Source organism: Salarias fasciatus, chromosome 23 (genome assembly GCF_902148845.1).
Source record: "Salarias fasciatus chromosome 23, fSalaFa1.1, whole genome shotgun sequence".
Taxonomy (NCBI): Eukaryota; Metazoa; Chordata; class Actinopteri; order Blenniiformes; family Blenniidae; genus Salarias; species Salarias fasciatus.
This window is the reverse complement of record NC_043766.1, coordinates 29,958,019-29,984,552: the sequence shown is the minus strand read 5'-3', so window position 1 is coordinate 29,984,552 and position 26,534 is coordinate 29,958,019.

Genomic DNA, 26,534 nt, shown 5'->3' with positions numbered 1-26,534 from the left:
ATGGAAATGATCTATTCAGCATTTCCAGCTGATAGAATATCCTCCCAACTGAGCACAGAATAGGTCAGAACCCTGAGAGGGAGATTGGATCTAAATTGCTCCAATCTTGCCGTTAGATAACACGGAGGGGGCCTGCTGTTGTGTTGCATACCACCACAGCTCCACACAATCACAGCAGCAATAATGAGTGGGTCACAGGTTTGTTCGTCATTATTTAAGCTTTTAAAAATGTCGCCCTCCGGCAATGTGCCTTCAGTCAGAACAGTTACTCTTGAAAAACAGCGGCAGAGCCCTCCGGAGCATCCTTGATCAGCCATGGTGGCTGCTTAGGTTAATCTGTATTGTTCATGGTGACGTGAGAAGAAGGGTGGGCCTCTCTCCATCCTCTCCATGTGCTGATAGCTGCTTCCTAACAGCCAACAAACATCTCGTGGCACGTCTTGTTTACGTGCCCTTGCAGTGGGACCTGGGCTTGTTGTGCTTGTGTCATGGACACAGAGATAACCTCACTCCAACGTGGAGTTTAATTGCTTGCTCCCTGTGCTGACGGGATCACAGGGGAGGAGTAGCAGGTAAGAGCTGTACAATCACTCTCTTGAGATCAACCCCATCTGAAAACACACTGACATGACTGTAAGGCAGCAATCAGCTAAACAAGCGGTTAAAATAGATAATGAATTTAGACAGGAGCTAGACAAAGGCAGCAAGGCTCCTCATTTAGGGTAGTCAATACTTTAATAAAAGTTGAAACTGAGTTTTTCATGAACCTTGCATAATTTAAAGTGATGGAATCCACTGGGACAGCAGGAAAATAAACGAGGTCAACAACCCTGTAGAGAAGAGGTCATGCTGTGAAGAATGTGGGTGGTGCTGATCTCCAATCACACACTACAACATTTTTCACAACATTTGTTAAAGGAGAACTATGCAACATTTGCTTTAGCGATCCCCCTACTGGTCTGTGAGCCTGTTAAAGCTCACTGTCGTAAACGTTCCCTGCATCACTTTTAGTAGTAGAAATGGCGCCTGCAGGTGCTTCCACCCAGAAACAAATACCACTGCCTTCATTTGGGCTACAGAGAAGCCAGTGGCTGCTGCCTAGACCACTTCCTCTGGCCTGCTAGCAGGGACACAATGCTTTAACTGAAATTTGCAATGAGGAACGATGCAGTTCTTCACTGTCGTCTGAGAGGACCACATTAGATGAGGCCAATGAAAAAAAAAAAAGGGGGGGGGGGGCTTGGGGCAAATATGCAGAACTGGTGGAAGAGTTCATGGTGCAAAAAGAGGCATGTATTGTGTGGCCAGTGGAGATACAATTTAGAGGATATCAAGGCCAACCCTAAACCCCCCTGAATGGATCCCCTCAAGAAGAGTTATAAAAAATATCCAAAACACTTAAGGGCCTTATGACTTATGACCGAATTTTCCAAATTATGCAACAAATCAGTTTTTGTTCTAAACATTATAACTGCTCTGAAAATGTTCAAAATGTTCAAAAATGTATGCAAAACCTCCTAACTACTGATTATCACCACTAGGTCAATAAATGTCCCGTTTTTCCAAGAATGGTCAACTTTTCAAGTCATAACTGATTGTCTGGTAGGAATTTACTGTCCATTTTTATGTGTTTTACAATAGACAACAGTCACTAGCATGTGACATGGGCCACATGTGGCTGTCTTATGGGCTATTCTTATTCACCCAATGAGGATTAATGTCAGAGAAAACTGGCACATCTCTATCTGTGAGTCACTGAAAGTGTAGACTGGAGAGCTAACATAATTGAAGATAAAACTTACAAAAAAAAAAAAGAAGAAGAAGAAGCCTGCCAAAATGATAACTCAATCCCTTATACAATGTTTAGTGAACGTGATCTGGAAAAACAGAGGATGCAGTTAAAGCAGCAGAGGGTCGCCTGGCATTTTAAAATGTGAAACATTTCAACAGCGACAGGTCCATGGATGCCCGAGTGCCTTCAAAAAAAAGAAAAGAGAAAAAAATAAATAAATTAAGGAGAACAACAAAAAGAAAAGAATAATGGAAGGTCTCTCTGTCATTATGTCAACTTGATTGTGGAAAAGGTTATTTTAAGAATAATAAAGCATTTTGAGAAGTCACTGAGAAGCCTGCAAGGATTTGAATTTTTAAAATATATTTCAATACCAAAACATGTTTGAATAAAGTTCAAGTAAAAAAAAATATAAGGGCTGAGCCAAGCTTCCTTGTTTCTCTAAGAGTTCACAGTATAGTCACGCTGTCCAGTATGGACTGAAATAGCTATCTCTCTAGTTAGTCTTTTTGACTATTGTTGCTTCATATAAATCTACAGCATACATAGGTTTATGTAAAACTATTTGTAAATACTACAGTGCAACCTACTTTACGTATATTTTTGGTTAACTAGCGGATCTAAATTGTTTATGGCTACATCATGGACTTGCAGTCTTGCCCAGGATTGGCTCAAGTATCCTACAAGTCTATGCTGAATAATGTGGAAGTAGACGAAAGGTAGACAGTTGTGATGGGTGAATATGCAACATCTAAATTTGAGTAAGAGGTTAAAGCAGAGGAGGGTAAATATTGTTCCCAAGGGGTCACATGGAATATTAGCATAAGGGATGATTCGGTACTTTCATAGGTGCTGACCAAATTCCATCGGTACTACTGAGTTCCAGTTCACATAAAATCAAATGGTACCATGTTTCAGTACCTAAATGCATCTTTGTCACTGTGAAGGAGTGGAACAATAGGTGACTTTCCTTGCCGGACCTGAATACAGCATTGCATTAACAAGAGAGTATGACATCAGTCGCTAGCATGTCAACAAAGGAAGCATGACTAGAAAGCGCTCAAACATATGCGTCTGCCTTTGAAAATGTGTAGCAGATTACGCTAGCTGCGGTGGGAATACTTCTAAGTTTAGGAAGCACCTAGTTAAGCAAAACATTTTTCTCAAGACTGAGAAGTGCAAGCCTCAGATCTACGGCTACAACTCCTGCATTCCGCACCTTTAGCACACTAGCATCAACTGTTATGCTAGCATCCATTGGCACGCTAGCATCAATTAGCATGCCAGCATCCGTCAGCTTGTTAGCATCCATTAGCAACTCATCTGCAACCATCAACAAATTAATATTTTTTTACTAAATAAACACACAAAAAAGTACCAAAAATTGATTTTGTTGAGTACCGGCACTAATTCCCAGGTACCAGATATTAGTACTGTATTGGTTCAAATATGAACAGTACCCATCACTAATTAGCACTACTTTTGAGGCAAAGACATAAGTTGACTTGAGGTTTGTCAATAACAATTTGCTTTTTTTTTTTTTTTTAAATATATACATGACTTTCATGAACTACTGTTATGAGCTAATCTGGGCCACTTTTTCTCAGGATCTTAGCTCTTTCTTCCTCTTTGACAGTCGTCATCTGGAAAAAAAGATTACATTTTTCTGAATTTTAAGTCCAGAAAGTGAGTAAATAAAAGATGTATGAAGCCAGTAATAACAGTATTTTTTTTTTTTTTTGATTCACAGTTTCCTAGTGAAAACATTACGCTAGTGGCGCTAAAGGGCCACATAATGGGCCCAGGGCCTTATGATGCCCTTATCTAGAAGATGCACCCTTAATATAAACTATTCATTTTCAGTAAGAACTTCATCCCTGAGCTCATTTTCTATGCCCACTCTGGATACTGCCACAGACAATGGACTACGCAGTTAGCAGGTAGAGAGATCATCAAAATCTTAAGAAAGAGAAACACACACTAACTCACAATTTCAGGCAATTAACGTTACAAAATTAATAATCATAAAAAAAAAAAAAAAAATGTTCACGCTGTAAAAGACAACCCACACATTCACAGGGAGAACCTGCTCAAATCACACAGGCAGGCCCCAGTACAAATTGATCACAGATGTCACACTGTTAGAGAGGAGAATTAGCTGCTCAGCCTAAAGTATCTTCCATCCGTCGGCTAAGGTAAGGTAAGGCTTTCTCTAATTCATGATTGCAGGGTGTTCATCCCAGCTGATTGTGGTGATGTTAATGTACACCAGTCCATCATCACAAATCACATACTTAGATATACCTCCAAGGCATTTTAGGGTGATTGAACGACTTCAATCATGTATTTGGAGGGTGGGATAGAATTGAAGAGAAGAGAGGGGAATACAATAAGGAATACTTTTATTAATCCCAGACAAAGATTCTGGAAACTGACTTCCTCAAAGGGACAACAGGTCAGGTAACATCACAAAACAACCCACAACCTTGTCGTTATGGTGTAAGAGTGTGAGCCATGGCACAGTCATGCGACTCCTCGGCCAGAATTTTAATTCTCTTTTCAGGAAGAAATAACCTCAGTTTACTCATCAGGTATGAACTAGCATTCCACAAGTTTTATTTTTGTTCAACCGAAAAAAAAAAAAAAAAAAAAAAAAAAAACTTTGTCTAAAATGTGTGTTACATGGTTCAGTGAAGTTCAAGCAAACCAGATAAACAAATAAAAAGTAAATAATCAACAAAGACAACACTTTGAAAGAATCCAAGGGAGGTGGGGGTGATTTATGCTTGCGCTACAAGCACAAAGAAAGACTTCAATATGCAAGATCCAGTTGGGAAATCTCTCAGACAAATAAATATTTTGGTATTTGTTGATGAAAATTGTGGTGCAAGAATTAAACTATTTCACCTGAACAGGTAGTTTCAATAGCAAAATATAAGCAACTTTGAATTAAGATATGAGAAGAAAATGCACTCAAAGTTAACCCGTCATCAAGTTAACAGTATTCTTCTTAATTCAGCACAAAGCAGAAGCTTAGCATAATTTTCTCAAGTCTTTTTTTAGCAGTATTTAAAAAGTTAAAGTGGCACGTAGATCAGGAGTCACGGGTATTGAGAGAATTTTATACAGTCATGGTTTGATTTGCACACTCCCCTGTGCACAGTGGATAACCACTATATGTAGCGGCGCAAGAATAGGGAAATTAGTCCAGGTTAGTGACTTGAAACATACCATTTAAGCAAACCATTGGCCTTATTTTTAGCAGAGAGAAGTCACTTATTATAATAAATGACTGTGAAGTGAAATGACTGAAATAGCATTGATATTATTACAGCTTAATTGGGAGGAGTGTAGAGGAAAGATGCTTACAGAAATGGCAGCAAGTACACTGAGTTCTATTTAGGGTTTAATGGTAGAACTTGTTTAGGGTCATGTTTGAGATTAATTAATCCTGTTTGATTAATTGGTTGATTGATTGATTGATTGATCGACTGACTAATTTATTCATTTGTCGATTCATTTCTACTTTTGTATTGCTTTGAAAAGATTCTGGTTGCTGCAGGCATATAGTTAAACATGTGTGTCTGTATACCAGACCCAGCTGGAGCAAACATTCCTCCAAGAATGCTTCCAGAAAATGGCTTCCAATGACAGCCTGCTATAAGTGAACAACAGGATCACTACTGGCAACAGTGGTGCCAACAGTGATTGAGGCACTGGGGGCAGTAACAGCCAAAGCTGGATGCATGGCTCCAGGAAATACCAGGAACTAGCCTGGCACGCCAGACTGTCTCTCCATGCTCAGGGATACACGGAGATATGAGGTCAGTCTGGCATGCCAGGCTAACCAGGAACAGCATCTGAAATCTCTGTCCAGAAGAGCGCAGTGCTCGGAACACTTAAGATCCTGTGCAGAACCCACAAGCTCCCAGGCCTCTGGTATAGGACTCAAGCTTGAAGGACATACTGCCCAGGAAGGGGGAGAACACCGCCTTTTTTTTTTTTTTTTTTTAATGTGCTTTTGGGGATTCAGATCAAAGCTCAAATCCATGCAAGAACAGACTTTTTTTTCCGTTTGTCATAAAACTAGAAATTTAAATTATGAATATCTCGGTGTGTGTAATGAACCAGAATGTACACACAGCATTCACAATTAATCAAAAATAATTATGTTTGATTTTTTTTCCCTTTTAACAGATCATCACTAAAAACAAAATTAACTTACACGCATTTGGAATGCAAGTTCCCCGGTGAAAGTTCACCATGAGCTCATTTGTTGGATGTCATTAGCTTACTATGTTCACCTCCCCCTGCAAATTGAGCGCATAAATCATTGCTGTATTTTACTAAACACAACAACAGAGTGCACACTGTTGCCTGTGATAGGTGGCAAAGCATAAAAGGTGTTGGAGAAGCTCTCTCAATATCTCAAAGCCTTTTTTTTTTAATTGTCTTTGGTGAAACTGATGACGTTTCAGACACTTACAGTGAGCAGGTTTCTGCCAGGAAGGATTTCCTTGTGATCTTTGTCACAGAGCTGCTGTGTCCTGTCAGATATGCTCAGGCGTCATTTGGAACTTTCCAGATACCTATTAAAATAAGGCTCGATGAACAACAGCACGTACCATTATTAACATAATTATCTCATTGAAGAAAGTAATTATATCTGTTTCAATACAGTCATACCCATTATGATATAATGACTAATTAAACTCATTATTCTCAAATGAATAGCATGCATCCTATGGGACTATTCAAGGAGATAGCAGCAATGTCCATTTATCTTTAAGACTCTTTAGCTGCAATTAACATATTGGCTATTGCCTTTGATTGCATCGCCACGTTTGGTCTTTCAGTTCTCTTATTGCAAATAATTTCATATAGTTCACTGTGGCTCACATTATGGGTGGCTTCCCTCAAGTTGCAATGTTGACAGGTCAATTTCAGTTTACCCCATCTATGGGCAAAATCTCCTTCACCAAAATCTTAATCTAGAGCTTTCAAACTCATTTAAATCAAGTGAGCACCCCAAATTTTGTGGTATTTGGGCTGAGCTTGAAAAATGTTTACATTATCACATATTGACATAAACAAATTAGTTTTACAATTGATTTTCTTGCAAACACATTTTCTCTAATCCAGTGAGTGATCACCAATCACTTTAAAGAACAACTTTCAATAAATTTTCATCTATATTTACTTTAACATATTTATTATTTTTTTTTAAGAACTTTTTGCTGTAATTTATATTTTAAAGTCATTAGTTGTTTAACTCCAGTGATTCCAAAGGGGGAGGGGTGTGTGTGTGTGTGTGTGTGTGTGTGTGTGTGGGGGGGGGGGGGGGGGGGGGGGGGGGTGGGGGGGGGGGTTATGATTAACAGTGGGGGTATCCGGTGCGCTTGTCCTCCCATCCTGGCTGGCTGGGGGGGCTCCACATCTTGGTGGGCTGGGGGTGCGGGTGCCGGTATCCCAGCAGTCCTGGCCCATGGCTTCTCCTGGTGTGGATGGCCCCATTGGTGGTGTTTCACATGATGCTCAGTGCCATGCTATGTCTCCCAAATACAAGTGATGAATGTGGGAAAGTCAGTGTTTGTATGTGAATGAGTACATTTATAGATAAAGTTTGATTGATTGATTGATTGATTGGAAGGATTTCTGTAGCCTGCACCTTTCCTGTGTGATGTCATTAATTACAAAGTAGCTAGCAAGTGATCATTGTTGCCATCTTCAATTAAGCCCTCTATTTTTCTGGAAATAGTGCAACTCCAAGCAGAAAAATTCAGAACAGCAGTTGAACTTATTTACAAATTACCGTGGAGTGCTCGTTGTCATGTGGGGGTGGGGTGGGGGACAGAGGGTGTCACAGAGTGTTTAGTGCCCTCAAGTCATGGCCATAAGGATCAGCTTTGTTTCCCTAAAATGAACAAATCAGTTTGGGGTAAGTACTGAGGAATTGTTATGTAAGCAGATTTTGTCAATGGGGCATAAGTTTGACATCCCTGACAATAGGACGTTTGTGAAAATGCATCATTTTTGCAGTTTCCTTTCAAAAAGGTTTTACATTTACACAACGTTTTGAGAACATTCTCCATTTACAATGAAAGAGAAAAAATGTTAGCATTCCAAGCCACATGTTGGCCATTTCCCTTTCAGCCTTTCCCTTTGTTGTACTTTTGTGATGCCCTTGTTTTCTGATTTCAACATATTGTATTTTTATGTTTCTTTCTCTTTGTACAGCACTTTGAACATGCCTTGTGTAAAAATGGGGCTATACCTTGCTGATTGTTTTTGTAATGAAACCATGAACACATGCACAGACAACAGCGTTACAAATAAGTTCACATACATTTAATAGAGAACAAAGTCGGATTGCTATTATGGTGACTCTTTTCTATACAAAAAAAAAAAACCCAAAACAACAGAATAATGCCACTGCAGAGACAGTCGTCATTATTATTCATTTACTTGTGCATGTGCAGAACTATTTATTAAGGCTGTGGTATGCATGTTGAGTAGCAGCTTTTCCACCATGCTCACAGAAATGGAGCCCAGGCCTTTAAAAAAAACTGCATTTGCTAACCATTTAAACAGAGTTTTCAAAAAGTCATACCTTGGGATATATGTTCAAAAAGTTGTGTATTCAATGGCTCCACCTCCATTTTGTTATTCAAATTTTTATTGATTTTTCACAACAAAAAAACACAACAACAACAACACAAACATACCCACAAAAAAGCACAGACCGAACAAACTACAGGCTACAGATTACAGCAATCATTGTCACAGTAAGAAAAAAAAAAAATAGAATAAAGGTAAGACCTAATGCATTTGACCCCTTAAAAAACAGATAAACAGATCCCAGACCTCCAGATATTGCTCTCTCCATTTTGGTAATTTCGCCACCAATAACTCATATGATGTCACATCAGTCATGGACTTTACCCATTCTTTACACACAGGTCCATCTGGACTCCTCCAGCCACGAGCAGCCAAGGTGAAACCTGTTAAAGCCAAAGCCAACATTGCGTAAACATGATCTATCTCCTAAAAGACAAAGCTGTGTAGATTCTGGCATAGATGTTCCTAGCCATTGTTCCATTAATTACAGGATGAGCCCACATGGCATGAAGAAATGTACCTTCATGACTGCAGCATTTCCAACAAAGGTTATTCTGAAGAATGCCCATTTTATAAAGACGTGAAGGTCTGTAATAAAATCGATGAAGTATTTTATAATGTGTGAGCTTTCCTCATGCTTCTCTAGTACACCATCCCATAGTAGAAATTATTTTAAACCAAGAATCCTGCTCTATGTTCACTTCTAGATCTTTTTGCCAAATAAGCCTCAGACGCTCACTTTTATCATTCATAGCTCTAGATGTCATTTTAGAAAACAGAAGCTGACTGACATTTTTGAGGTAATTTAAAATAAGTCTGCACAACATTGTCCTGCTTAGGCAGTTGCTTAAGAACATTTCTCAAATTACTTCACATTTGTAAAAATCTCCAGAAGTCTGGTTTTTTTTAGGCTGAACTGATTTTGAAGACCTTGATATGATTTGAGTATTGTATCATCAACTAAATCTGCTATTTTAGTAATGCCCTTAGACAGCCAGGAATCCCAAACAATGACTTTACCCCCAACCGTAATGGTTGGATTATTCCAAAGTGAAGAATATAGCTGTTTAGAAGATGAAATTTTCAAGAATTTGTGAAAGTTTTGTCCAAATAGGCTCCACCTCCATTGTTATGTAAATGGATGCCCAAAATGCAATCAAAGTTTAGCATTTTCACTTGAAAACATTGTGTAAATGGAGCCTTAAATGTTCTCCCAACAGGTGTCTGTGGGGCAGGGTAGCTGTCATTAGTGTAAGGGTGGGACTGAGTGCTGAATATTGCAAAGGGCATTGTGAACCATCAAATTAGCACATGCAAAGTCAGCACACATATGCACTGTTTTCCAGCATTCATTTCAGTCGATGGATTTTTTTTTCTGCCGTTAATACATCATATATCTTTCAAATCAGACACAATATATAGCATAGTTAATGTTTAAAGTGGACATAATCTATAATTTCACCTTTATGACATTAAAATGTCAAAACTGGAAATGTCAGAAATCTATAGACTCCAGTGTGGACGCTAAAGTCAAGGTGGATGTGTTCTTGAGTCCTAATGAAACAGATTTAATAGCTGCACTGCACAGCTGGGTTTCTGTTCTTGAGTCTCACAGACTGTGAATGTTCGAGGGTATGATTTTCCATGGCAGCGGAAGAACCAGCACATGCACTGTTACAGCAATTTCGTACTTCCCTGACCTTGAAATCCTCTTTGCCTAGCTGTGTGGTGTATTGGTGCCAAGCGCAGAGTGCATAGAGCACAGGTGGGATGAGAGGAGCAGACAAGTAGGAGGATAATTCAAATGAATCTTTGCAAAGTAAGAATGTTGGTGTTTTGGTTTGAAATGGGGATTTGGTACCAGACCTTACATTTTGCAGTGACAAAAAAAGGAATGCTCGGGATATATTTACAAACAGTGGCTAATTAACTAGGAATTTCTTCATCCTGAATTTATTTGAATTCCAACGTGGGGAACACATTGTGCCTCAGGCTACTGATGTTAGGCTCACTTTAACTGAGTTATTGTCTGCCTTTGTAGGGCTACAGTGAAGCTTTTTGATGCAGGCAAAATACACTTAGCATAATAAATTAGAGATGGGACATAATTAAAAGTAAATAATCTGATTAATTAGGGACTTTGTAATTAATTAATGGCAATTACTGTATTTTCTGGACTATAAGTCACACCCAACAATAAGTCACACCTGTCAAAATGAATAATGAAGATAAAAACATTGATAATATGCACTGAATATTAAAACCACGTTGACACACGCACGTCTCTAGTGACTTTTTATTTCCAAAACATTTAGTGTTTATCTTTGGAAAACAACGTCAGTTTACATGGCAGAAAAACTGAAACTGAGGTATTTATTGTTGTTATGGTCCATCTATTTGCGCATGTGCAGAAGAACTATTTTCTGTGCTGTCATGCACAGTAGCAGCAATTCTGCAATGGAAACAGAGTCAGAGCCTCTTTGAAAAATGTCGACTTCGGGAACCCTTTTCCAAAAGTTGCACTTTAAGTGACTTCACTGCTGTTTAAATGTACACTCAAAATGCAACAAAGATTTTACATCTTCTCCTCAAAACATTAATTCTGTTAGCCCACTACTGTTTCAAGCCACTTCATTCACAGGGTTTCTGACATCCATTTGTGAGGCTGTGAAGACTTTCGCATGTGCACCAAATATTCCCTGTTAAAAATTAACATTAAAAAGAACAGTTATATTAAACTAAAGCATAATTAAAGGAAAGTAACACATTGAATTCCCAACTGTAATCTGAATAGAACACTGTGACATATTTTGATGGATAACTATGTAGAAACAAACTAAAACAAAACAGTCACAGTGAACTAAGATTTGTGGAGGGAGCAATAAGGAGCTCAGCTCAACAATATTATATATTCTATTATGTTCTGCTGAAAGCGCTGATTCCTATGGTGTGAATAAAATCCTGTGTTGGTTTCCAGTAGCACATCATCCCAGTTTTTTTTTTTTCTTTGCTTTCTTTGTTTTTGCATTTCTGGCTTAGGTGGCCCTAAAATAATGTGATCTGTAGTGAACCACAGTTCCTGTCACTACCAGCTGTTATGAAATCAACCATGACCAAAAACATCAAGCGTTATCATTTCCCATGAAGCCCATGCCAAAAAAAAAAAAAAAAAAAAACAAAAACTGCAAACTACTAAGCTTGATCTATCTATCTATCTATCTATCTATCTATCTATCTATCTATCTATCTATCTATCTATCTATTTACACTTTTTTCATGTTCACAAACAAAAATAAAACATTTTAACTTTAAATCTCTTGTTTGACAGAAATGTACCATTTCATACTTTTCACTTGAGGTCATTGTACACAGCCCACCCAATTACACACACGCACACATACACACCATTGTAACCAGGCCACATGTGGATCAAGCAACTCTAAGATCTTCAAACTCAAATGTGTCCCTGGGTTGAGACAGCAACTTACATGACAAGCAGGTAAATATGATGGTGTGAAGCACGTTGAAACTGCTAAAGTTGTGAATATTGTGAACTGAGTTCCTGCATCTGATCTGTTGCATGAACCAGACTCTTCTCAACAGATGTATCACTGAACCTTGGCTCCCAACAACCTTGCTTCACCACATTTCATCATTGGACTACCTCATTTATTGTAACTGACCACTACTGATCGTGGAAACACAACAAGAGACGTGCACTTTTGGCGACGCTTTGACAAAGACACTTCAGCTCTGAGGACAAAATGTTTGATTGCTGGATAATAGATTTCATCAGCTAACAGAGGCTACATTTAAGGAGTAATCAGTGTTGTTCACTTTACCTCTCAGTGTTCATAATGTTATTGGCAAACTGCTTGCCGCCATTGAGTAAAGGTTAAGTGACTTTTCGAAGGACACATTAACAAGCAGAAGTGGGCATCGGATCACCAACCTTGGGATTAGAAGGTAACCTGATACCAAACACCTAAACTAGAGCGGCACGTTCACACCAACATTCAGTGCTCTGAGACCATGCAGTCAGTTTCAGTTTAAAATGCAAGTCAAGGTCTCCCACCAGCAGTTCTGTGGTGCTGCTTTAAAAATCTTTAAAAACTTGACAGCACTGTGTTAACAGTTTTCAGAGGGAATAGGCCTGTGGTTGAAAGTGTAGCAGCAATGAAAACTGCTGGCACCAAAGTTAGCATAAATGTCCAAAATGGGTTTGTATCCCATTTATAGTGCACCATGTATTGGACTACTTTCGTTTACTGAATAGGATTCAGCTCATCTTTCACCTGCTAGATCAGCTATACAAATGTAGTTATTGCTTTTTCAGTGTAATTTCAAAAATCAATGCATGGTGCATCGTTTGACGGATAAAACTTTCTGGGGGATTAAAGTTCTGCGAGATTGTCTTGATCCATCTCACTTAGCTTATAAATGAAAAAGGAGACAGCACAGGTTTTTTATGTAAGTACACTGCAGAGTTTGTGAAGTAAACACACGTTCCCTAAGGTTGTGTAGAAGCAGACCAGAACGCAATGATGCCTGAAAGCATTTCCCCATTAAAACTTCCTTTTTTTCCTATTTACTCCATTGCCACCCAAGAAAATTACATGCTTGTGAGGAAGTGATTTAAGTGCCAGCAAGTAGAAGTAGCTTCTTTCTACTGAGTTACCTCTTAACACCTGAGTGGTTTAAAAGAGTTCTAGTAAATGAAAATGAAAAAAAAAAAAAAGAAAAGAAAAAAAAATCCAAAGCGCACTGCAGAAACTCAATAAATCTAAAAAAGAAAAAAGGAAAACATGTTGATATGATTTGCGATCCCACCACTCCAATAAGTGTGAGTGGGGGTGCTGCTCAATTGAAAGTGCAATCATAACAGCCTAAGAAATAGATAAGATTAGTTAATAACCATGCACAAACAATTTTGGTTGAATGGCTCACCTACCTTCCAATTCAATTGAAATAAAAAGAATAATATTAACAGTCAGTTGGATACACAAAAATGTCTTGCCAGTGTCTTTCCTCTGGTTATCAGCGACTACAGCTAGAAACGCAACGAGGTGCTATTTCCTGCAGGTTGCAACTCATATCAACCACTTTTTTTTTTTGATGAACAAAAGCCTCACAGTCCTGTGTCTGCGCCACTGTATTTTCTAATTCATACACTTATTGTCTTGGGACTTGAGAAATCATTGTTACTTTACATTTGATTATCCACTAATAAGTCCAAATCCTGTCTCTGGCCTTCAGTTAGTACAGAATACAATCGCTTTGGCTTTTCACTGATTCCAGCAAACATCACATCACCCAAATTTTAGGTTCTCGCTGACTTCCCATGTTTCGAGATGGATTTTAAGATCACGCTGATCACTTTTAAAAGTGTTCAGGTTTTGGCCCTAACTTTACACTGTAAAACTACTGACCATTGAGATCAGGGGTGTCAAACTCATTTTAGCTCAGGGGACACATGCAGCTCAGTTGCAATTTTCCCCTGTGCGACAAATAAAGGTCGTTCAATTCAATTCAATCCAATTCAATTCAATTCAATTCAATTTCATCTTAAATAGGCCAGACCGGTTGAAAAAAAAAAAAAAAAGTACCATAACAACCTTAACATTTACACTGTAAAGTTTTCCTTTGTTGTGGTGCAGCCTATGCATTTTGAAACAAACTGTGTGGGGGTGTGTGTTATGCCTCAAGTAAATAGTGAAAAAATTAAGACCTTAAAAAATATGGGTCCATGCGAGTGTTTAGCCCCACTTCCATGAATTGTATCCCGCATCACATAACAGAAACATGCAAGATGCTTTGATTCAAAACGGACATGTTCAAACAAAAAACCTGGAGTCAAGATCGAGTGGAAATATTTCACATCAGTTCAAGAAAGAACAACATACTGTACCTAAACAGTCTTTAAAACAGACTTTCGGCGTGACAGACTGACACCTGAATGCAAATTTGAGGCTTTGATGAGGGGGAAAGGAGTGACTAATTCAAATCACATACATGTCATGTCAGATAGGTGGTCCTTTGTGCACTTCATTGACCATAGTTGGCAAATTTGATCAACACTGCACTGAGGCGTACAATCTTCTTTCTCATTACCACATAATGAACCAATTAATCAATTGTCAAATCTATCTCTAGGTGCAACCCTGGAAAGATATATTAAGAAGCAGAGTTTTGCAATATATTAGAGTATTACTTTAATTCATCTTCAATGCATTTAAATTGCAATCAGTCCTAAAAAATCTGGCATCGTTATGAAAAAAGGAACATAAATAAACAAATTATTAGATAGATAGATAGATAGATAGATAGATAGATAGATAGATAGATAGATAGATAGATAGATTATAACAAGGAGATCTGATGGATTGTTTTTTTTTTTTGTTTTTTTTTTTTTTAATATTTGAGCACGTACCGTACCCCCATTGATTGTCCTTTGGGCACTGATGGGTAGACTTGTTAGTCTTGTTGTCTGGGATGATTTGCTATTCCTACCTCCACTGTATATCAAAGCACTCCTTTTCTTTCTGTTAGTCTTAGCAGACTCATCCTTAAGGATGTTGCGTATCGATCTGTTGTCTGATCTTTCATGGAGTGCACTCAATTCCAGACTGATAGACTCCTGTTGTATTCCCAGGGAATAAACCAGCTAACAGAGAGAAAACAGGGACAGGTTCAGGAAAATGTTTCCACCTGCAAGGTAAATGTTAAAATGTTGCTTTATTGTCCCTTGTTATTTCTGGCCATCACATCAGATAGCTTTCAGATGAGTTCATAAAATCTAAATTAGATTTTCTTAAGTCTCAATGAGACCATGTTTTGAGTTTTGAAACATCACATTGTCTTTATTCAATCATACTGGTGTCATGCAAAGGTTATAATAACTGTCATTCCTTCACACAGATTCCATAGAGTTATATTTAGAAAGTGTGTGGGCCTCTTGAATTGTCTAAATGGTGGATTTGAAGAGCACTTGGCTGCTTTGACATTCTGATGTAATAAAGGGTCCAGAGCAGTGACTATAACCCATCCCAAAATGCTTTATATGGATTACTAATGCAAGAAGTGTAATTTTTCAGTGTTAGATGATTCATGTAATTTGTGTTAACTGCTGTACTGTCACTTGCTCTGTGCTCAGCCAGTTCTCAATACATTGAGGGGGCGCAACCCTGTTGAAATGGTAAGCACCCATCATCCAAGCATCAATAGCTTTTTAATGGCTTCTATTATTCACAGTACAGGTTGTGCAAAGAAAAATTAGAAACGCATACAAATCCAGAGTTCAAGTCTTTAAGCTTTCTGGTAGATTTAGGATATAATCTCATTAAGGAATTGCTGCTGGTTTTGCAAGATTGCACATATGCTCAGTGGTGAGGTGAGCTTTTTCAACAAGGCATCAAATCTGCAAAATGACAGTGGTATTGTTGGTGTGAGGCAGGTTTATGTATGACTGTCTGTACTACACTATAGTGACTGAGCTTACACGTAAAGAGAAGAAAAATCCAACTTTCACTAAGGAATGACCTGAGGATTGTCTCCCAGTCCATGGTTGGTGGCTTGATCCCTCATCTTGCCCTATCCATATGTCTAAGTGACTCTGGGCAAGGCAGTGAATATTCCATTCAACGGTGTTTTGAAGAAACTTTATCAATCCCCAAAGGGGAAATGTGTTGCACTTTGGGACATTTCAAATGGTGAAAATGTGCAATATTTGTAATGTCTATTTACATGCATTTTTGAGAGGTCTGCAATGTCAATTGGAGGCATCTTATTCATATAGAAGCTGTTGTACACAGGCAGACATGTTAAGTCTGGTGAAATAATTGTATATTTTGTGGAGTCCATATATTATTCAATTAATAAAGCAATGTCCAGATATCCAATTAGATTGGTTCTTTATATTAGAGTCCTCTTTAATTTCAATGTAGTCAGTTATCCATCCATCTTCTTTCGAGCTGCATCCACTTGGGGGTCTGGTAGAGCATAAAGAGCAAATGATACCCAGTAAACAGTGCCCCCCACAACTGCAAACAGATTTTAGGGCCTGATCTACTATTAAGGCTTTGTCCAAATTAATAAACACTGTAAGCTTTAGAGTATGAGCGCGCACACACAATGATCTGCTAAAGGGAAAGTAAGTACTGTGTTGGACAGATGAGCAAAATTGTCACTGTGCACAGTTTCTGTCTCGTGTTTTTCCATTTTATTTTGAAATGTCTCATGTTCAGGCTCCTTGACTTCTTCTTTTGTGTCTGATTGTGCTTTCTGGCCCTGATGTGTTTCACCCTATGCCTGAGTGTATGATTGTCTTCAGGAGGTGACGGTGGCATATGCTGAGCTTGAGTTTGGTGAGTGTCTTGGTTCTTGTTCATCTGTGGTCTTGTTTGTCATCTTGTTCATCTTGGATTGTCTGTGTTGCTTTGTGTTCCTGTATTTCCCTATGTTTCTGTGTTCTTCCATGTGTTCCCTGTAAATCAAAAGAATAGCCTCGATACTTGCTCTGTACAGCTTTTTTAGCCCCCCCCCCCCCCATTAATGCCAGTACAAACCACTCACATGTTATCAGTTTGCCCTCCAGGCTACAGATGGTTTTCAACAGCAGGAGGTATGCAAGCTCCTCAAGCAGATGAATATCCTCTCCCCTCGGTATGACCACTGACTCATCATCCTTGGGGTTTGCTCTAAGACAGCAAGGCAGGTTCAGACTCTCTCCTCTCATGCCAGTCCCCACTGGTTCCCACACCAGTTGGCCCCTCGTTAGCTTCTGCTGTTCTGCCTGAGACGTTTACACTGCTGACCCTCTGGCGACCTGCAGAGCTGTCAATGCCACCCCTCATTCAGTCTGAAAGGGATCCAGGATAGCTGGCCTCATCCCGTCGGTCAGCTCACCCCGCCCTGTCTCCAAGAACATCTTCAGAAGATCTCTGGGTGTTTCTGTTGAGTTGGGGTTGTCCCACTGCTCGGCCCCTCTGAGGTCCTCTGCCTACCTTTCCTCCAGATCTCCGCCAAACTAGACCTACCAGGACCCAGCCATCAGGCTCCATGGCTTCCTCTACTGTGTCTGATTTCGTTTCCCTGCTTTGATGTATTTCACTTGCCTGACTGTGTGATTGTCTTCACATGGTAACAGCGATATTTGTGGAGCTTGAATTCTGTCTTGTTGCTGTGATCCTGACTGTGTTTTCAGTGATTCTCTGTTGCTACATTCCCTAAGTTTCTGTGTTTCTTCCTGTGTTCCCTCTGTTCTCAGTTAGTTAATCAAAGGAGTGTTTATCTTGACACCTGCTCTCCAGCTTTATTGAATCCTTCCTATACTTGTGACAGAAACAACACAAGCTATTGACTTAATGTAATTGCCCTTGTGAATGTAGATGGTCCATATAATTCTCAATTTAGCAGATCAGAAAAAAGGTTGTATCGGTTATAATTGTTTGTTTGTTTGTTTTTTTTTACACATTTGTAAAGAAGGTACAAATTAGCTCACCTTCCAACAAACATACTATTATTGCGATGAAATATATTTCTTTGGCTGACTAGTCACAAGTTTCATAAGATAATTTCCCTGTTGTAACCCTTCTTGGCTCTTGCAATCATGTTTCACTCTCTTCTGTTGGTCATATTTAGCTCCACAACCTGTAACATATAAACAACATATGGCATGACAACATATGGCATTTTTTATTTTTTGCCAAAATGCACTTTCATTTACTGTAACTCTCCATATGTTTGATAACTCTCTACACCAACACGTACGACTCTCACCATTTCCCATTTCACTTTGTGCCTCTGGGGACTTGAAGCAAACAAACACAGAAATGACAACTTTTCCAGAAGATTATTCTCATTTAAACAGCGCCTAGTGTACGAACAAAAAAGCTCAGAAACTGAGGTCTTCCATTTCTCACTATGTCCATGGTGCACTGGTTGATCATTTACCAGCTTTTGTAAATTTTAATTAAGAGTGTAAATCAGAAATGTGAAGTTCCAGAATTTTAAGGCCTCAATATTTGAATGTAAATGGTAACAATCAAAGCTGATATGCAACGACTCGTCTCCCCACATTTTGTAAGCACTGCTTTGACTTTAATTTTGTTTTAATTTGTTCAGCATTTGTGATCGTGTGGATGGTTAGTCTTTGCAGGGTTAGTGGTAATGAGGGTGTCAAACAAGTTTCACAGTGATCTATTAAACATCTATTAAACACCTATTAAGCATGTATTAAACATCCTTATGATTGTCAGTGCTGTACAAGTGAGAAATGGGAATCTAAGCACCGGTGAGTGTGTGTTTGACAACCTGCTGCAAACACAATGTGCAAAGAAACTCAAACTGAAGGCATGATTGGACTTAGTCAGTGAATTTCTACTGTGCTTGTTCAGTATTTAGCAGATCACAGTTTTCACTTGCTCCAGTAGAAGCCTCATAAATGCTCATAAAGACTCCTGCAGTTAACACCAACTGACCGAATCATTTGATTGTGAATTTATCCTGGTCTCTCTTTAAAGGCACACCATGCACTCAGAGGGGCATCATATTCTTTCAAAATAATGCGCCTGTTTTGAGAGATCTGTGAGGGAGAGACTGTGGAGATGGCCATTATCTGCTAACACCACAGATTGGGTAGAACGTTTAGTAAAGTCCATCCATGTGTGATGCAATTTGGCATGACTAAATATGGTTTTCAAAAGAGTTCAAACAAAAGAAAAAGAAGGCTTTCACGTCCTAGTTGAGATTTGAGTACAGTGCGTCAGGTGAGGTATCACACAGGTAATGTGGAGTAGGAACTGTGATAAGTATTATATCTGCCTCATGTACTTCAGACATATGCAATCTGAAATACTGTATATGTGAATTATTTAAGCCTCCATTAACCTACGAGCTATACATTGTTGGTTTTTCTATGAGCATAGTCCATATGAACAAACGTGGTCAAGGAAAATGCCAACAACAGAGGTCAAACCTGAAACTGCAGACAAATTCAGTGCTTCATCAACATTTGTATAACAATTTACTGAACACCAGCACCTCCTGAGAACAGCAATGTATGTGCAGTGTTTGGTATGTGCCTCATTTGGCCCCCATTAACACGACAATGTTTTCTTGAAAAAACTTCATTTTTGCATTTTTGTTTCAGAAAAGTTTTGCATGTAGATGGCAACTTCTGGAAATGATGTCCATGCTTACATGGCAGAAATGCTGAAAATGTTTGTAATTTTCATGTCGGGCCATTGTGGATGCTGTTTTATTTAATGAAGCACTTATATATGCATGCAGAGAACAGTACACAGTAAACATTAAGGTGCCATTAAACTGTCTTTCTTCAACATTTTTGCTCCACTCAATATCAGTGTTTGGAGGAAATAAAAGGCTTTCCTTAGTGATCAAAATGATGGTGTAGTAAATGCACACTATCAGAGAAGAGCTATTGCACTCAAGAGTGAACAACACACACTGCATTTATTGCTATAATTGCATCCTTCTTGCATGTGCAGAATTGTTTACAGTGAGCATAGTGCGCATGTGCGGGATAGGCATTTCAAAAAAGTAGTCTTTTCTCCATTTATACAGAGACAGAGACGCAGAGTTTTCAACCAGTTGCCTTTTAAGTGACAATGAGCACAGTTGTCAAATAAATAAACACCCAAAACACAACAGGTCTATGGTTTCAGCATACTTATGAAATTTCTTGAATTTACTCCAGAAAACTTTAAACCTGAAGGAATTAGTCTTTCTTAGAACATTCTAAAACTTTGTTGGGAAAATGGAATCTGTCATGTCGTTCTTGCTCCTGCTTTACATGACACCCTCATTATTTGACTTTTTGTTATTCTGATCTGGCTGTATTTGTTTTTATCTTGTATGATTCGTATTTTATGTGACCTCTGCACTGTATGTTCTAATACTTGAATCAGTGTTTTAAGCTGCTGTCTTGGTCAGGCTTCCTTTGAAAAAGAGATCATTGTGTCTGAACAGGGCTGACGTGGTTAAATAAAGGCTAAAATAAAATAAAACAATGTGCTAAATGATCGTGAGTCCGATTGACAAGAACCTACAGAATGTGTACTAATTTGCATGCTCTCCCAAATGGATTGCATTTTCACTTTCCATACAATTTACAAGTTGATTAATAAAGAAAATCACCATGAGCAATGTCACATGAAACATGGAGCGTTCAAATTAGGGATTTTTTCATGCTTTATACCCTGTTTACATGGGAAAATCTGGTGGAAACTGAATGATTGAATGGAGTGCAGTTAAAAGTTGTTGCAGGTCACCTGAGGAAATGAATTCCATGAACACCTCAATTAGCATGGTAGGCATGTCCAATATTCTTTAGTCATGTTAAATGTCTAATGTTTGTTGCCCTACCCACCTGCCGGATGTATCATTCCAAACATTTGATAATTATGTGTTGACACCTTCGTTGCAAAGAAAACAGTATGAAAATAAGTTTGTTTACTTTAAACCTGCATAGCTACTGATAACATAACATCATACAGGTTAACAGTACTGTACAGCAGTGAGCCGTGAAGTGTCTTTATGCTGGAAGCTAAAACATTTGTGTAGTGAGGAAACACTGCACAGAATCTACCTTGTGGATTTGAGGACCCCCTTAAAAAGGAGATGGTTTATCTTAAGGGTTTTTTTTAATCCTCTCAACAACAATAAATAAATAAACAGTTAAATGCTGCAGCATGCTTTTTTTTGCATTTGCATTTGCAGCCAAGTGAAACCTAAACACCCTAAAATGATGCAGTCATTTTCAACACATAGAAGTAGTACAAATGCACAGTGACTACAGAGAAATGTTCCATCTGTAAACAAAAACATGCCTAGGTATAAAAAAAAAAAAAAAAAACAAGAATAAAATGGAACAAATGCTCTGCTGGATTCTAATTATTTAATTGACACCATATTTAAAATAATCTGCTTTAATGACTATGTAATAGCTGAACTTGTGCCACACTGCTCAAAATTATCCCACACTTGATGAGGCGGTAGCTGAACAGTATTCAAATAAGCATCAGTTGACCTTTACAATTATTTCAAAAATAACTCCACCTTTTCGTTGTCATCAGACATGCCTTCTAAAGATCAGTATATTTTGGTTTCATTTGTACATTCTATTAAACATGCGTGCAGACATAACTTTCATTGAATACAATGTGCTCCTTCTGTGCAATACCGTTCTTGTACATTTAATGCGAAAGTCATTTCACAAAGCAGTGACTGTGGAGTTTTGTGGAGAGCGGCCTCGGTGCTAAGTAAGGCAGGATGCATGGGTTGGCTGATAGCTTTATAACCCTCCTTGAAATGCTTTGCTTGTCCCTCTCAACTGGCTCCGCAATTTTAAATGTTTAATGGCTCAGTGCTATTCTTATTAATGTTGGCTATTTTCCCATGTGAGTGGACGGATCCATCGAGGCTCCATGGTTCATATTCTCTTTCATGCCTGTTTTTTTTATTCCTCATAAATGTTGCGTCTGTATTGACTGCGCTCAGTATCATGTCCTGAAATTTGAAGCTGCTCACGGAGAACACTACATGAAGACTTCACATCAGTGATTTGCTGTATTACATTTTCCCAGGATCTTGTCGTTACTGTGTTTCAATTATTATATTACATTTCCATTGCTAGAAACCCCAATCTTTCTCAGTGATTTCATGACTATAGTACTTCAAATAGACCTATTCAGATCATCACAGTGGAGGACGAAAATTGCAAGCAATGTGCGGATCCGTCTCCCACTGTGACACCTGTTTTGCATAATTAGCTGTTGGTACCTCATTAACGGATATGTAGGGAATCTAGTCACTTAGCACCTAAATGCATGAGGCTGCTATAATCAAGGTCAGCTCCGAAATTAGTTTAATCTGTTACTGCCTGCGACATGACAGATACTAGGACGTCAGGTAATTGCTTCTTTGGAAAAATGGAAGAGTTCTGTGAAGTTAGTCATCTGCAAGGATGAATATTATAAATTGCGAAGAGGAACAAATTAACTGGGTTGATATATTATATCTGGGGTCTCACTCAGAGTGCAGCACTGTGTTTTTTGGCTCCTGTTTAGTGTATCAGATGTGAGTCCATTACAGCTTTGATGATCAGTCAGGTTGATGGTTCAGAACAAACACAGAGGATGTAGTGATGTCGTTACAAAGTGACAACTGTTGGCAAAAACTGTCAAACGTGAAGACAAAATCCCTCCATTAAAAAAATGACTACAGAGGACAGCTTTATGCACGCGTGCATATGTTTTGCAGCCAACAGACATGTATTCCACTCAGTTTAATCTAAAAAGAAATACCTGTACAATATAATAAACTGTCACAATGCATTTTAAATCATTCCAAAGAGTTGCTGTTAAAAGTATTACCACATTTTATATTCAAAATATTCACCAGTGTTGACCCATTCCTAGTAATACTTTATCAATTCAGGATTGTTTTTTTTGCAAAATTTGTAATTTATCAGCTTGTCTCGACTTGCATATAGAAATGTATTCATACGATTTCAACAGCAGTGTTTGATGTAAATCATAGCCACATTACTGCTCTCATTCATTCATATGTATACACCCTCTGCTACCAGCGGAACACCTAATATCAGGAAGTACTGAATTCCCGGCATGTTAGTAAGTAGGTTGCTGTCATAAAATCATTAGTGGAGTCATGTTGACTGAGGATTACATTGTGGACTGCCACCACTGTATGTTTTCCCCCTTGGGGTGACTGTTAGCTTCAGCATTTAGCTTTAGAAAAGGGTGTTGCACTAGAGGGCTTTTGTGTGAGAAGCAGATTTGAATAAGTGAAATTATAATATCAATGAAAAATGTATCTCCTCATATCTGTTGATCAGGCTTAAATGTTTTGTACCAAAGACTTGTGAGCTGACTATAGAAGACCAAAGGGGTTATTTAATTTTCATGTATGCTACAAAAGCATACTGTCAAGAAGAACAACAGTGGGAATTGCATTCATTCATTTTGTCTAATCCAAGCAAAACATAACATTTTCAGAAAAATGGCTTGGACCAAATAAGATGGGGCTGTGATTGGCTCTGGACCTGGAGTTCAGACACGACTATCCATCACTGTGGACAAACAACTCATGAATCCTGAAATAACTCAGTTTTCCTGACAGCATCATCAAATACGTTTGACTGTTTGTAACATTAACATTATCCTGTATATGTTTTTTTTTTTTTTTTAATATATTCACAGTACTAAATAAACATTAGCACAGCTGACCTTCTTAAGACATGTCTGCTATAATAGTGTTCGTTAGTGAAAAGTAAAGATTAAGGTAATCTTTCAGATGTCACAGCACAGTACAAGAATAAAAGAATCTACAGTGTCCTTGATATCATTGTTTTTTTTTTTTTTTCTGTGTGTTATTCTGTGTTTACTGGTATGGCTGTCTCTTCTCGAGATCGTTGTTTGGGTTGATGCAAGGCTGCAGCACTTCCTGTCTTCCCTAAATGAACGCTGATGTTTATTGAAGATCTTTTTGGCTCCAGCCGAAAAGTCATTATAAAAACTTCCAACATAACTCAGCAATATGTTGAGGTCTGGTAAGCATGGCTCAGATCAATAGAGGGGAATCAATTCATGTCACTGTCTGCATTAGCTGGTGGTAAATGTAAGGCATCCTTTCAAACAGAGGGCATAAACACCTTCGGGCTGAGCAAGAAATCCTTTGTAGTAGCAGTGCTCTTTATTTTAAGTTTATTTAGAGGTCAACTGAGACCTTTTCACACCTAGTGGTGCTGCCTGACACGAAAAAGGGTAGGTTAAAGTCCTGTGCTAGACAAAGAATTATGAGAGCCACAGCAGAGGACCACACGTAAGCACTGGTTGCTTTTGCCAGCGTGACTCCTCGGGCTGACCTTCACCTGACCAGACCTCTTGTTGATGGAGGGCAGAGCAGTGTGCTCACAGCAGGCTACGATGAGCTTCAGGTACTCTCATTGTTTAATCTCCTGAAAAAAAGTTGATAACCACTTGTCCAAGAATTCCCTACACTGTTACCTGTCCATCACTCCGGCCCAGGATGTGCCTGTGACGCAGTGACATTTTAAGAGAATCGGTCAGGACTCAGCAGCTGACCCTCCATGTCAGTCAAGTGTGGGATGCTTAAGAGAAGTGCCAATTCAGTGAGGAATAAAAATTAGTCTAATAAGTAGTGGTGAAAGAAATTCAGTTTGCTCACTTAAAATAAGTATTTTAACCACTAACATGGCCTTCAGGCTTTTTAAATGAAAATGCTAAAAGCATGAAAGTGGTCTTGTTTCAGGTGAACTTTTACTTCAACTGTGATTTTATATTCATGTTGAACTAATTTCATATTTGCTCCTTTATGATTTCTTTATTTTTTTGGTTGAATAATTAGTTATTTGTTTAGTTTTGTTTAAATACGTTATAAAGATAGATTTTTCATTCCCGATGAACAAAAGGCAGCAGTTTGATGGGAAAAGCACATTGACACAACAGAGTGAGTGAAAATTTAAACCATCCTCATGAAAAATATTCTGTAGCACCTGCAAATAAAGTCATAATGTATTCAAACTGACAGCCAAAAAGACATTTTCCTCATTGGAAGAAAAGTCAATGAAAGGAAAAAGATTAATGAAAAATTCACATTATTTGCACTCAAGGCACCAGTGAACTAAAAAAACAAAACAAAAAAAAAAACTATCATTTATTATAAAGGAGGTACAGTTTTGCTACTAGCAAACATTTCTTTTCCGAGCCGACTCATCATTATTTCATAAAATGTGTCTGAATCGTAAGCACAAAACTGTTGTTGGAAAACATAACCAACATGTTCATTCTCTCCCTGGAGCATCAAATTGTGTCACAAATTGGGTGTTCTGCAACAGATTCTCCAGATTTTTGGTGATGTTTCCAAGGCTTTTTGAAAGGCACAGTCATACCTTTCCACTGCAATGTTTAGTCAATTTGAAGGAAAGAAAAAAAGGCTGGATTGCGGAGTTTGAAATGAAATGCAAATTTGATTTTGAAGTATTTATTTACTGATATCTAAGGTGAAGCTGAGAGCTTAATTTGAAGACTACAAGCTGTTGTGTTTAAAGATACAGAGGAAGTTTGCAATAAAGTCTTAATCGTGATATTTCTCCTTTCAAATCTGCTGGAAGAGCAAATGGTTGATCAAGGACTATTAAGTCCTGTTGATGAGGATCCCTTTTAGTCCAAACATAACCTAAGAGGTCAAGTGAATCTATGCTCAAGGAAAAAAAAAAACAAAAAACAAAACAAAACAAAAAAAAGAACACATCATATTTGCATATAATACTTTTGCTCAGAAAATTGCATCTGCTTATTGTCTGATGGAAGCATTGCAATCTCCCTTATGGGCCAACACTGCTTTGGAGCAACTGCTGAGCTCTATGTGATCCATGGACAGAGAACGACCACATATGTCAGGGTTGCTCAGAGGAGGCCTCAGGATGAAAGACACTGCCAATGGTGGAGCAGGAACTCATTTTACTGGCACAAACCAAAAACCCAAACAACTAAAATGAAAAAGAAGTCCTTGCAATCACAGGAGATAACGATGAGACAGTGGAAAGTCCAAACACGCAGAAAACCAGCTGAGACACTGGAGATACTGCCTGTGCCTGGATTTTTATTGGAGCTGTTGGTGGGTCCCAGTTACTGCTAAAGCTCAGGTATCTGATTTTTAGTTTGTGAGTGGGATCTATCTCCATTCTGTGGTCTGTTGTATGAAAGGTGATTTCCTTTTCCTGCTCTGTCCTGCTGACCCAATTCATGCATAAGCACAGATACTGGTTAGTTGCTTTATCAAAAAAGAAAGAAAAAAAAAGATAGACAAAGGAATTTTCATGAGTAGAACTGAGGAGCTACACATAGAGTAGTGGGTAATATTTTTGTGTAAAAGTTTTTATGGTTTCTGGCCTTTTTTGAATTACATTTTGTTTTTGTCAGCTTGTGGATTTTCTGTTAATACTGGGAATCTAGACTTCTTGTACATTTAGAAAATAAAGTCATGTCTTGACATTACAAAGTCCTAAGATATTACAGTGAGTAGCACAGGGTTAAAACATGTTTGCACAAGATTGATGAAC